At 47.0% G+C, this 12201-nt stretch overlaps 1 protein-coding gene and 1 long non-coding RNA gene across 11 annotated transcripts in view; one reads left to right on the top strand and one right to left on the bottom strand.

Annotated features, from left to right (window-relative positions):
• The window catches only part of LOC142895316 (muscleblind-like protein 1), a 66961-nt gene that overhangs the window by 32910 nt on the left and 21850 nt on the right, over window positions 1-12201 (bottom strand). The window lies entirely within an intron of this gene.
• Window positions 1165-2891, top strand: LOC142895352 (uncharacterized). The gene is made up of 2 exons (XR_012928206.1): window positions 1165-1583; window positions 1890-2891. It is a non-coding gene; the product is annotated as an uncharacterized LOC142895352 (long non-coding RNA).

The raw sequence follows: 12201 nt of genomic DNA, 5'->3' as shown, positions 1-12201 counted from the left end.
AAAACAGCCGACTGACGCGATTCCCCCCTTCGCCTCACCACTCGTCGCCGTTATTGCTCCCTGTTGTTCACACCCCGACTCTGTTCCCCTGCTGCCCGTCGTCCATCAGCGCTCCGTCAGCGTCCACAGCGACACACTTTACGTCAACGTACACGTCTGTCACCCTTTTTCTTTCTTTCATTCCGCTATCCCACTGTTCCATAGTTGTCAAATGGCTTTAATTCTCTCAGAAATGCAATGAGAGTGTCACAAGTTTTGCTACTTTTATCCAAAGAACACTGGTGTACATCCACTGGGTGTCATTAGAAAAACTCCGCTGTTACCTGCTGTATCTCAATCCCTGGTTGTCCAGCATTAAAATGTGCTTAAGCTTAAGCTTATAATGCCTGTTTATGTAGATAATGACCATCATCAAAGAGCATTTTAGGAATTGCATTTTAATTAGATGCTCAACAATATTCCCAGAAGCTTGAGGAGTTCCTTAGATGATCGAACCCTCACCACAAACAAATCTAAAACTTTATTTGCTAAAGAATGTGGCACATTTCTGAAGATCTTATCAGCTAACTTTTCTTTCAAATATTGTTTCAATGTCTTGCCAGATGGAACTTTGTCTCACAAATGGATACTAGGGCTCACTGTCTTGGCTGCAAAGCCACAGAGATCAGACTGAGACAGTCCAGATGAGCGACAGTGAACAGTGCATGCATTCACGACGGGAGGATGCTGAGGGTTGGAACTGATGGGAAGAAGGTCCGTAGAAAAAGGAAAGAGGAGATTTGGAGGAGATGGATGCAGCGAAAGAGGACATGAAGTTAGTGGGAGTGAGAGAAGAAAGTGCAGAGAATGGGGTTAGATGGGGGCAGATGATTGGCTGTCGGCATCACTGAAGGGAACAGCCCAGAGGAATTGGAAGAAGAAGAAGAAAAAGTTTGAGTTGTCTCTGGATTAGCAGAAACAAACAAATGCGGGCAGCCGGCGGTGAAAATGTGAAGGTTTAAAAAAAAACGACAAGACAGCGGGCTACAGCTAAGTGCAGGTCAACGACCTGAGACCGACTGTAGACGCTTCCGGTGACCTCAGTTTCAGACGCGTCGACGTTAGCGCGAAAGCAGAGCCGAAAAGAAGAAAAAACGAGGGGGGGGGGGGGAAACAAAAAGTCAGAGGCAGAGAGGCGGTCGCCCCGCGTTAATGTTCGAGGTGGATCAATACGGCGCGAGGACAAAGTGCTGCTAAACAGCGCGGTTTCTGTTAATTAGCACTCCTCTAATGATCTCTCTGTTTTCTCTCGTCCTCCCTGCTCCTCTGCCTCGCCTCCCACGCTGCCGCTTTATTGCTGCTCCTTTCCGTCAAAACAACATCCTCTCCCCCGGCCTTGTCGCCCGCTCGTCTCTTTGTCCGGGACCGTCGACGCCGTCAGTGTTCTGACCCCGAACGGAGAAAAGGCGGCGGGCGGCGGAGAAGCGTCCGACTTCTTTTCACGAGCCTTGATGAATATCCCGCGAGCGCGCGGCTGACGCCTCCAAAAAGGGTGACATTTAATGAACCTCTCATCCAGCCCTGATTATTTTCTAATTAAAGCGGTGAGTGATGGGAGTGATGAGTAAATTCATAAATGCATGTTTATAACTGCGGGGAGGGGGTGGGGGGGGAATCAAACAACAAACATGCTAATGATGAACGCAGGGAAGGAAATCACACTCAGTCAAGCCTTGTTTGCGGCGTTCTCAGGGGAGCAGCGGACAGAAATGTCTTCCGCTACTGAATTGCCAATCTGGAGTCGTGCCCCGCAACAAAGCATGATGGAAAATTTGTTTTGCCGCTTGTGGAAAGGAAACATTCTTTTATTTGTGTTTCTCCTATCTGTTGGGCCTGACCGTGGCGTGAAGCAATCTTGGCGGCGATGGGAAAGTGTCTTGAGACGGAATCACAAATCACAAGCACAAAGTCGTGAGCCCTGGGTTAAAAAAAAAAAATCCCTCCAGTCAGATTGAAGCCACTTCAGAGGATCGTCAAAATCAGTGGTTGCAAGTCAATCAAGTCAATAAGTCACTCCAATTTCGACTGAGGAATCGGCCCTCACCCTGACGCAAACATGTTTTTGTTTGTCCCTGTTATTTAAATTTTCTTCTTTCTTTCTTATAATATTTTCCTCTATGGACTCCCTCGGAATGAAAACGCCTAACTTTTCCCGCCTTTGCTTGTTCTACGTTTTCCACGCAAGGTTAGCTAGCTAGCATGCCGCTGTCGCTGGTCGCCATGCAGAACACGTGAGCCTGAATCTCTTTTCCCTGCTCGCCCTGGCACCGGGCAAAAAAAAAAAGCAGCGATTACAACATTGTTTTGGGGAGATCTATTAGGCACCTTGATTAGCTTGACATTTTCTGAGACACGACGCAAACTGCAAACCGCTTAGCCCGACCTCGGCACAAATGGAGCCAATTACCAACATGTAAGTCGGCGGGAGGAACCTTGGGAGGCAGGAAATCAGCTCTGAAACAACGGTGTCACGAACTAAAACCCCCATGTCATCCCATGAATATTAAATCCTAAACACGTCTAATCACCCAACCGCCCCCACTGTAGCATATTTCGTTGTTTCATCTTTTTTGTTTTTTGCCCCCTTGCAATGAGAAATATCTGCCGGTGTTTTTAATGACAGCAATTGCCAACATAATCAAATCATGTGTGAGTTTGAAAGTTTCCTTGCCTTTATTTTCCTGTCGTTACGGCTGGCAACCCCTATAATGTAATAAACTGCCCGAGGTGAATATTCATATCACAGGATGCTCTTTGCTTTGCTTTGCTTTGTGTGTGTGTGTGTGTGTGTGTGTGTGTGTGTGTGTGTGTGTGTTTGTGTGTGTGTGTGTGTGTGTGTGTGTGTTTGTGTGTGTGTGTGTGTGTGTGTGTGTGTGTTGCAGGGAGGGACTTGGCTGCGTCAGAAACTCTGCGCTTTCTCATTGTTTGTGTTTCTTTTCCCTGCTCAAGGTTAGAAGCTCTCGTCGTGCGACTGCGAGGCACACCGAAACTTTTCCGATCAGACCAGGAGCAGCAGCAGCAGCAGCAGCAGCAGCAGCAGCAGCAGCAGCAGCAGCAGCAGCGCAGGCAAGACAACAGCGAGACGCCGCTGAAAACGACAGAACGAGAGACAGAGGAGAGACCCATCTGGTCAACAACTTGTTCCACTCTCAATCCGGGCCCTCTGGCCCCGCCTCCGATGCAGCCGCAGTCTCATCCTTTACCATATCGCTCTCGGAGTGTGTTGTGAAAACAGATTGAGCATCATGAGATTAAAGGTCTGCGGGATGGAGGACGAGGAGGCGGTGTGTTTGTAGAGAGACAGGGAATTAGTTTGAGGTTGGAGGGTCAGACCAACACAAGTGGAATCGGGCCAGAACTGATCAGACATGCAGCGCACGGCGGCGGCGGCAGCAGTCGCAGTGGAGGGACGTCACGGCAACACGAGTTGCTATTATACCTTGAAAAGAGTTAGAAACCCCCCCCCGTCACATTTGCATTGAAGGCGGCGGCGTGCTATGAGGAAACACGAGCCGGTTTTTGCAAATCACAGATTTCAAAGCAGGCGGACGAGAAGCGAGCGCAGTGGGGAAGCTATTCCTGAACGGCCTTGTATGTAGTTTTGGCTCTGATGTTGTTGTGTCATGCCTCCGCGCTGATGCAGCGCGTTTAAAGATGGATGCGTGCGCGTTTGTGTGTTTGCGTCTGTGCTGAGGCAGCTCATCCGCAGATGGGCGTATGAAAAAAAATAAAAATAAAATAAACACGCGGCCCCATTGAGGGACTGCGAGACATTTAGAAAAGGGCGTTGGAACGGGGGAGTCGAGAGGCCGACGGCTGCGTCGCACTAATAAAAGCCCCCCCCCCCCCCCCCCCCCGGTCCCCCACCTCCCCTTTTCATAATGCGTGATGTGGGCTGAGCCATGTGAGACATCAGATACGGCGTATCCTGTTTGGTCGGGCCCAAAAATAAATCCTATAAATGGGTGTACGGAGAGCTCGGCGGTATCGGGAGTGAGCGCGCCCACTTATTTCGAGTGAAGTTTTGGGCAGTGAGAACGGTGCCAACGCCGCAGCATGAGGACGCTGCCGGACTCATGAACGAGCACTTTGAAGGTGTTTCTGTTAAGACGGCAAATGTGCAATAAATACATCTGAAATGTATCTGTACGCAACCGTGGCGCGTTCATTTCCATGACGTTTCAGTCAGGAAATATCGCCCGTGCAACTTCTTCTCAACTGGTTGTTGCGTCCCTATGGGCTCTGAATCCAAAAGTATAATTCTATATTTCAGTGCTTCGTGTTGTTACAAAGGGTCCTGATCTCCCGCTGATTCCACTCTGTGGTTCGTGTTAAACATTTCCTTGGCCGCCTCAAGGTTGCCTTGCTTTTGTCTGTTATTTGTGGAGGATCTAAGGGGGAACTGGTTCCAGCAGAGGGCTGCTGTTTTCTGGAGGTCTACATCTGTTTTGTGGGTAATAATCAAGCAAATGCTGCTCCACTGGAGTCTGGGGTGCAAAACAAAACAGGTAAAATATCTTGAAAATGCGAATTTTCATGAACCTTTCTAATGGCTAGTAACTAGTATTCTATTTTTACGCACGCACACAGACAGTTAGGGGGAGGGGGGTGGGGGGATATGGCACTAACAAGAAACGCAGCTGTCTGCCTTGTTACACTGCAGGCCCAGTAATTTGGACCAGAGCTGCACAATGTCATTTAATCTGAAAAAAAATAGAGGTGAAGCTTAAATGAGAAAACATTTGGGCAAGCATGCGGCGAGTCTCGCCGAGTCTCACTTCAATGCTGAGCCACAGAACCTTCACCAGGCCTGAACATGAAACTCGGCACGGAGAAAATTCCCCCCTCAGATTGAAAAACTGCACAGAAAAAACAACTCGGTGTGGGAATTGTGTTCTCGTGCAGCTACGATCACAACGGAACCTTGAACAGTGCTTGTTTTTTTGTTTTGTTTTTTTCTCTCCTCCTGCCTGTCAACACTGAGTCAGCGTTCTTCGTGGAGACAGACTAAGTCCCTGAAGCGGAAGACTTCAGGCGCCTCGCTCGGAAAGGAAAACCGTGCCGCCCCGGAATCAGGAAGAGCTCACACATCTCCACGCGCCTGTCTGGGTGGAAGTTGGCGGTGGGTGGGGGGACCAAACCCTGTCCACTTAAAAGGCCCACGGTCCAAAGTTAAGCACCGCCCAATGGCAAGAAAGCGTACTGCATCAATGCTAATGTCAGTCTTTGTCTTCTGATTTCTCACTGAATGTCACATCTTTCTTGTGGCTGCTGTTGTCGAGATAAAATCACACGCGCGAGAGAAACATTCAAGGGGACCCTTTCAAACGCGCTGGGCCTTCAAAGTGTGTAATGAAATCAGGACAAGCAGATAAGATTGAGACACAATCCGTCTTTTGCCTGATGGCTGGCCACAGAGAAGGGGGGGGGGGGAAATCCCCGGAGCGAGCGAGCGGCGGGGCTCCGGCAGGGAACACGCTAAAAAGGCGGGCGGCGACAGATAAAAAATCACCACGTGTGAAATGGGAATGAAAGTGTCTGGGACGCCTCAGAGAGTCTGGGGTGGGGGGAGGTGGGGGGGGGATGAGGCGGAGCAGGATGGGTTGAGTGGAGACAGATTAACAGAGGTAATGAGAGGAGAGGATGAGAGAGAGGAGCATGACAGTGGAATACAGATGGAGAGCAGATTAACGCTGCTTTCCTTTCAAAGACTTCTTATTCAATATCCAGCCGACGCGCACGCACACACACACACACACACACACACACACACACACACACACACACTTGTGATCCTCTCTCTCTTCTAGTCTGCTGTAATTTTTTTTCCAACTGCAAGGCTGAAGCTAACTTTCTGCTCTCCTTGCTCCCTCTGTCAGCCTCCGCATGTGCCAGTTTAAAGGACTCTGGTTCAGCGGGGCCGTCCTTCACTTCCTTTCATGCGCCGGGATGAAGGGTTTGCGCGACGCGAAAAATGTGAGTCCGCTCATGTTCGCGTCTGCGGTGCGAAACTTTATTCAGGAGCGAAGTTGGATTCGCGCGACCTTGATGTAAACGTCGGGCTTTTCCAAGCACGACTGACTTCTGCCGGCCTGAGTCGGATGAATAGCAGACGGAGTTTATTAACGCGGCATCACATCATGCTGAAGATTCAGACTAAATTTGCAAAAAAAAGAAAAAAAGAAAAAAAGAAAACCTCTTCACGCGATTCTAAGCTCACTAAAATGGATCAAAGTAAACGATACAAGACTGTACCCCTTCCTTCTGGGACTGCAGTTAAACCAGCCCCGCTCCAGCGTCGGTAATTAGTAACCTTGTGAACCCCGACTTTCTGTCTCCGCATTCATCTTGTTGCCTTTAAATTTTCGTCAAAATATTGAAAAATTCATCGCCCCACTTCTTCTATGCCATTTCATCTGACTTCGCAAAAGGCCGACTGCCGGATCGCTGGGATGTCAAGCGTGAAATCCTGCGGATCAGATTCCGGATGTTGCCCGTCCGGACCGTGACACGAAGCTGAAGCCAGAGGTGAGCTGTTGCAAACCATTGAGTTCTGAGTGCGCATTCAAATGGCCATGGCAGCCGGTACCTGAATTCAAAAGGTACAACATTTATGAATAAATATATAACATTGCATTCCCCCCTCTTCTTCTGTGCTTTGCTTACATAACCAACTATTGGGTTTTTATTCAGGAGGGTTTTGAACAAACCTTAATGTCATGTTTATGTCAACAGTGAGGGTGTTTAAACAATGACCCAACTTGCCGAGTAAGTCCTTGGGCGAAAGCCAGGCTTATAATATAATAACAACATTTCGGCTGCACTAATAATTGGTCTCTGCTTTATTGGCTCGGGGAAATTGTTCCTTTTATATGAACAGTTTAAACTGAATGTTTAAAAAGTATAAACGCTGCTCCGCTCCAATAGCCAGTAAACAGGGTTTAGAGCCAACACGAGGGCACATTAAACAGCAGCATCTGAGTGTCAGTCAGAGGATTCTATTGTCTCTGAGCACATGAGAACCTTTGTGGGAAGCATGGAGGAAATCACATGAAGTCACCCGGCATCAAGGCCTGTAAGTTTATGGGATGTCCACTATGTTTCAAAGATTCTGTATGGCATCTCTGACGCTGGGCAACGTTTGCCGAACGTCCAAACTCCCGGAACAGCGTCCGTCCCCGCGACGCGCTCATCTGTCACTGTCCAATTTGTCAAGCAGGCCCACGTAAGAAACCTTTAAGGCAGCGTGTGCAAAATGACACGCCCGGAGCCAAGGGACAGAAATTGAGTTGTCCTCGGTTAATAAGAGTCTGACTCCACACTGGCCTAAGAAAAAAAAATAAAAACAACTTGTTCGGTCTCTGTTCAACTTCAGATCTTCTAGCTTGCAGATTTCAAAGAGGACCAGAACTTTCCGGCAACTCTGCTTCCCGAGCTTCCTGCGAGTCATTTATGGATGGCCATTAATCACGATTTTCGGAAATATGAGGAAATATCGTTGACAGACGGATGTCTGTCTGTTTCTTGGCCACATGGCATATTTTCTTTTCCCCTCTTTCTCATTTGTAAACAGGCAGACTGATGCGAAAAGTCAAGATAATTGATGAGGACAAATTGACTGCGAATTCAACGTCGGCTTTGCTGCGTCAGTGCACCAATCAGAATGCAGGTTTCATCCATGCCTGTCTAGACTGATGTATAACATATATACTGTGTCAGAGTCACATGTGGCAGTGACTCAATGGCTCCCATCAGTGGTCTGTATTGACAGAACCAATAGGTTTCTGCTCGACCACAACACCTCAAATGCAAATAAAATGCTAAAAAGAAGCCAAACAGTTAAAAGACATCAATTCTATTTTCCCCTCTTTCAACACTAAAAATATGTATGAATCAAGAATAATTGCCTGGATTTGCCTGTCAATTCCAAAATAAAGGCAGAAAATAAAGAAAGCGAAAAGGTCAACAGGTGGCGCTGCGCGAGTGTTCCAAAGGGAAGTCAAGGTCATGTATATTCATAGGGGACTTTTAAAAACCGCTAGTGCTGCACAGTGTAATTAGGCAGCAACTGCAACGATTCAATTGAAAAGCTGTATATGTGCATAGATAAAGATACACTAAAGCACACACACTATACATATATTTATATATATATATATATGTATATATATATATATATATATATATATATATATATATATATATATATATATATATATATATATATATATATATACATATATACATACATGAAGCATTTAAAGCAAACTGCAGCTACAGGCATATACAAGGATATGTACGACTCAACAAGAGGACTGAATGAAGGACTGAATTGATTTTAACCCAACAATCTGAGCAGATCTAACACACAGCGTCAAGCTTTGCAATAACTTTACAGCCACCGTAAAAGGTCTCAGTACTCTGAGATTTTTATTTTCATAATACAGCTGAGTGACTTGAACCCGAAAGGACCATCTTACTACACTCAGCATCCATCGCTCACCTCAATGCACGTTAGCACGTGTCGGGACGTACACTTTCTAATGCAGCCTGCATCGTCCACTTTGAGTTCAGCTCTCTGTTGCGCGAAGCATCGCCATGGCAACCCGCACTAGCCTTGTGGCTGCAGCTCAGCTGGAGGCTGTTAACCTGCCGAGTTGTAAGGTCGGCGGCTATGTATGGTTCACCCCCCCCCCCTCCCCTTTTTCTCCGAGGCAGTGCTAATTTTCCAATGCAATGGGATCAAATGCAAAAGAAGACTTGATGTGTGGCATTCCGAATGGGATGACGTCTTCTACTTTGGATAAAAATGCAAAAAAAACCTCTTAATGGCATTCGTGTTTGAACGCCAACTGTGCAAATTCTTCTTGCAGCTTCCCTGGAAGCAAACACACCTGAAGACGTTTCTGATGTGTCCGCATTTGGTGTTTTCTTCCCTTATTGATGTGACTTATCTGGGCACAGATCACGTTTCAATACCAAACGCAAACAAGATACCAAATACACTTTTTGGACTGAAACCTTTATTAATCTATCCATCCATGCGTCTCCTGCACTCAGTTGTGATATAGCGCTTGCTATATTGGGAACATGCATTAAAGCAAGCGGCTGGAACGGCGAGCTGCTGCTTCACACGTTCAGCCGACCAGACTTGCACTACCAGGTGGTTTAACACAACCAATCATCGGTGATTTAATTAATCCTGATCTCTAGCTGGAGTGACAGTTGGTGAAGGAGGTCCATCTCAGGTGCTGCCACCGAGCACAAACATGTTACACAGAAAGGCTCCTTTGCAGATGAAATATGAAGCAGCTTTGAAAAAAAAATTAAAAATACTTACGAAAAAGATTTTTTGGAAGAAGAAGAAACTCTGAAATTTAAAAAGCTGCTAAACTCTCTGCATGATCGTTAGTAAGTAGTTCACAATGCTGCTGTGCAGTCCCTGTGGCATATCTGGCTCACTTTCACCTGTTTCCCATCACAGCCCAGTTGTTGAGTTTAATGCATTTCATCAGCCTAAGAAACTCCAGATTTCCTTTTATTATCCCCACACAATGAAAGCGTTTCTCTCTCCGGCTCCTAATGGCAACAAGCTGCTGGATTGCTTTAGCGGGAGCCCACAGACCAAACAAATACCTCATTTACTTCCTCTGCCTGTCCAGAAAGTCTGAGATTAGTTGTTTGCCTCTGCATTTCAGTTTGACAAGACCTTTCAAAATTTATGGGTTTTAAAAAAACAAACAAAAAAACAAAAAAACTGTTTTGTTTTTCCAACATCTTATTGAACGTCTCAATTTATGTTTTCCTGACAATTAATTGGCTTCTTAAGCGAGTTGTTGACTTAAACACAGCAATGACATTGTCCAGCAGCGTTTCAAACCCGTGACTCACCAAATGTAAGAACTGACTAATATTAAACCGGATGATTGTGAATTGGCAGTGGCGAAACTTCAATTCCAGGTTAGTTTCCCTCCTTTTTCGCCAAAATACCGAAGCGATCTCATCAGCGTCTCGCTAAGATGTGTCATATCATGCGCTCCTGCCCTTCCTGACTCATTTCCTGGTCGCCTCTGTCACGCCACCCTTTCCATTCTGTCTTGGCAAACACCTTTTTCCTTTAATAAAGTAAAAGACAGAACAGGATACGACGGTCACTTCCACTAACTGGCAAAGCTGGAAACTGTGGAAAAGATGGGAAAAAAACTGGACATAGTACTTTTATTAACGTCCAGTACATCTGTCGAGCTCGCCCTTTGTTTTCTCCTTCTCTTCCTCCTCGCCCTGTTTGCCCCCCCCCCGTCCCCTGCCCGTTCCCCTCGCTGCCGCCCACTCCATGCCCAGCAGTGTGTTAAGAATTCATCTGCAGATGAAGCAGATCTATCATTCTGTCACGCAGGCAGGCTGTGGAATGCCCTGGCACCGGCTTGCAGGGGAAGGGCTCCGAGCGCCGCGCTCGCTATGCTCGTCGGCCGCACCTTCTCTCACCTCCTCGGCCTCGCTCCCCTTCTGCGGCGCTCTCGAGGCCCCGCCCCCCCGACGCCACCGCAGCCCCTTTTCCAGCCCTACCTGTGACCGACAGCTCAGGGCTGTGACAGCGGGCGCCGTGTGCTCGAGTGGCTTCCAGTCGAGGCCAAATAACACCCTGCTTGACAATCAGATAGGAGACAAATTGCAGGACAAGCGCGCGGCGTGAGAGAGAGGGCGGCGTGCCAAAGAAGCACCCTCGGCGATGTGACTGTTATCGCTGCAGGCGAGCACACGCGCCTGGCATCGGGTGGTATCGGGTCAGGATGAGTGATTGTCTGCCGCTTGTAACAGGTTATGTTCTACACGCCTGCCGGTTGAACTTTACAAAGCGCAGCTCACTGCCAAGAGAGGTGACATGTTGAGTGACCTGTGGTGACACTGTTGTATCTGTGGGAGAATCCAAAACTGTGGGGAAAAAAAAACCAAAAACCCTGCAGGTGGTGTGTTTATGACTTTACCCTCCACAAGACTTCCATTGGTTCTTTAAGTATTTCCTAAAATCTTGCATTTATGACAGGGATCGCACTGAAATGAAACGTCTGGTCGGAAACCAGTCACTCCTTTGAGTCCATTTTAGAGTGAGATCGTCCTGTAGTCCCAAACGGTAGCGTCTGTCTCTACCTGTTGCAGCACATTTTCATCATGGGAGCTCTGAAAAATGATCACAAATCTGCCAGATGTGCGAGTTTCAAAGGCGGAGTCCCAGAAGCGTCGCGACGCCGGCGCTCTGCTCCGCCGAGGATACAGACGTGTCTATATTTGAGCGAGACCACGCGGAGGAAGAAGTCAGACGTAGAGAACGAGGGGGAGGGAAAAGACCACCTGCGCATATTTTTTGTTAAAACTAGAGAATCATTCCTTGGTTAAAATGATATAACTGAATATCATCAGCAAACATCAGATTTTCTGAATTCTACATTGGTTAATATTCCAATGCAAAATATTTTGCTAGTGTTTTCTAACAATACGTGACTCTTGCTTGTCAGTGAACTTCCCAGAAATAAGTAAAGTCGACGTTCACCTTTAACGGGAAGCCAAAAGGCTTTTGTGCAGGGCTATAAACAGAGGGCTAAATGTGTTTCGATTTAGCTCTCTGTTTATAGCGGTTGTAAAATTAGGGAGTTTTGAGTAACTACCAGTTCAAGACTCCAGTGATCCACTGAAGTGAGCAATGTGAAAAAAAGAAAAGAAAATGAAAACTGGGAAAACACGTGACCTTTAATTAAAAACAGAGCAATTAGCAGCCTTGGCTGATAGTAGCTAACAGCAGATTGGCAGATTTATTTTGGTTATTAAATAAATGACACATTTACATATTCGCATTTTAAACGAGTCCTCTTGCTTATCGACTCAATTTGCCTTTTTTTCTTGATAAAGTGTCGGGGTCTTTTCAATCAGGCACCAACTTGGACCTCCTGCTCTCATCTCACAGAGCCTCCGACCTTCCAGTGAATCACGTGACCGATCAGCAGATGTTGAAGAAGGGCAGGAACACATAGCGGCGACGTTTTAATCACTCGCGGCCTTCTGAGATACGCACGTGATGCCGAGGTTAACGCCCTGAAACACGACCCCTGAAAGCACCGTTTACTTTTACTTCCCCATTTACCTCTGCGACTCCGCACCCCGGGCCTG

Source organism: Nelusetta ayraudi, unplaced genomic scaffold (assembly GCF_046127955.1).
Source record: "Nelusetta ayraudi isolate G7.1 ecotype Tasmania unplaced genomic scaffold, CSIRO-AGI_Nayr_v1 ptg000048l, whole genome shotgun sequence".
NCBI lineage: Eukaryota > Metazoa > Chordata > Actinopteri > Tetraodontiformes > Monacanthidae > Nelusetta > Nelusetta ayraudi.
The sequence above is the reverse complement of the archived record's forward strand: the minus strand, read 5'-3'. Positions and strand labels throughout refer to the sequence as shown.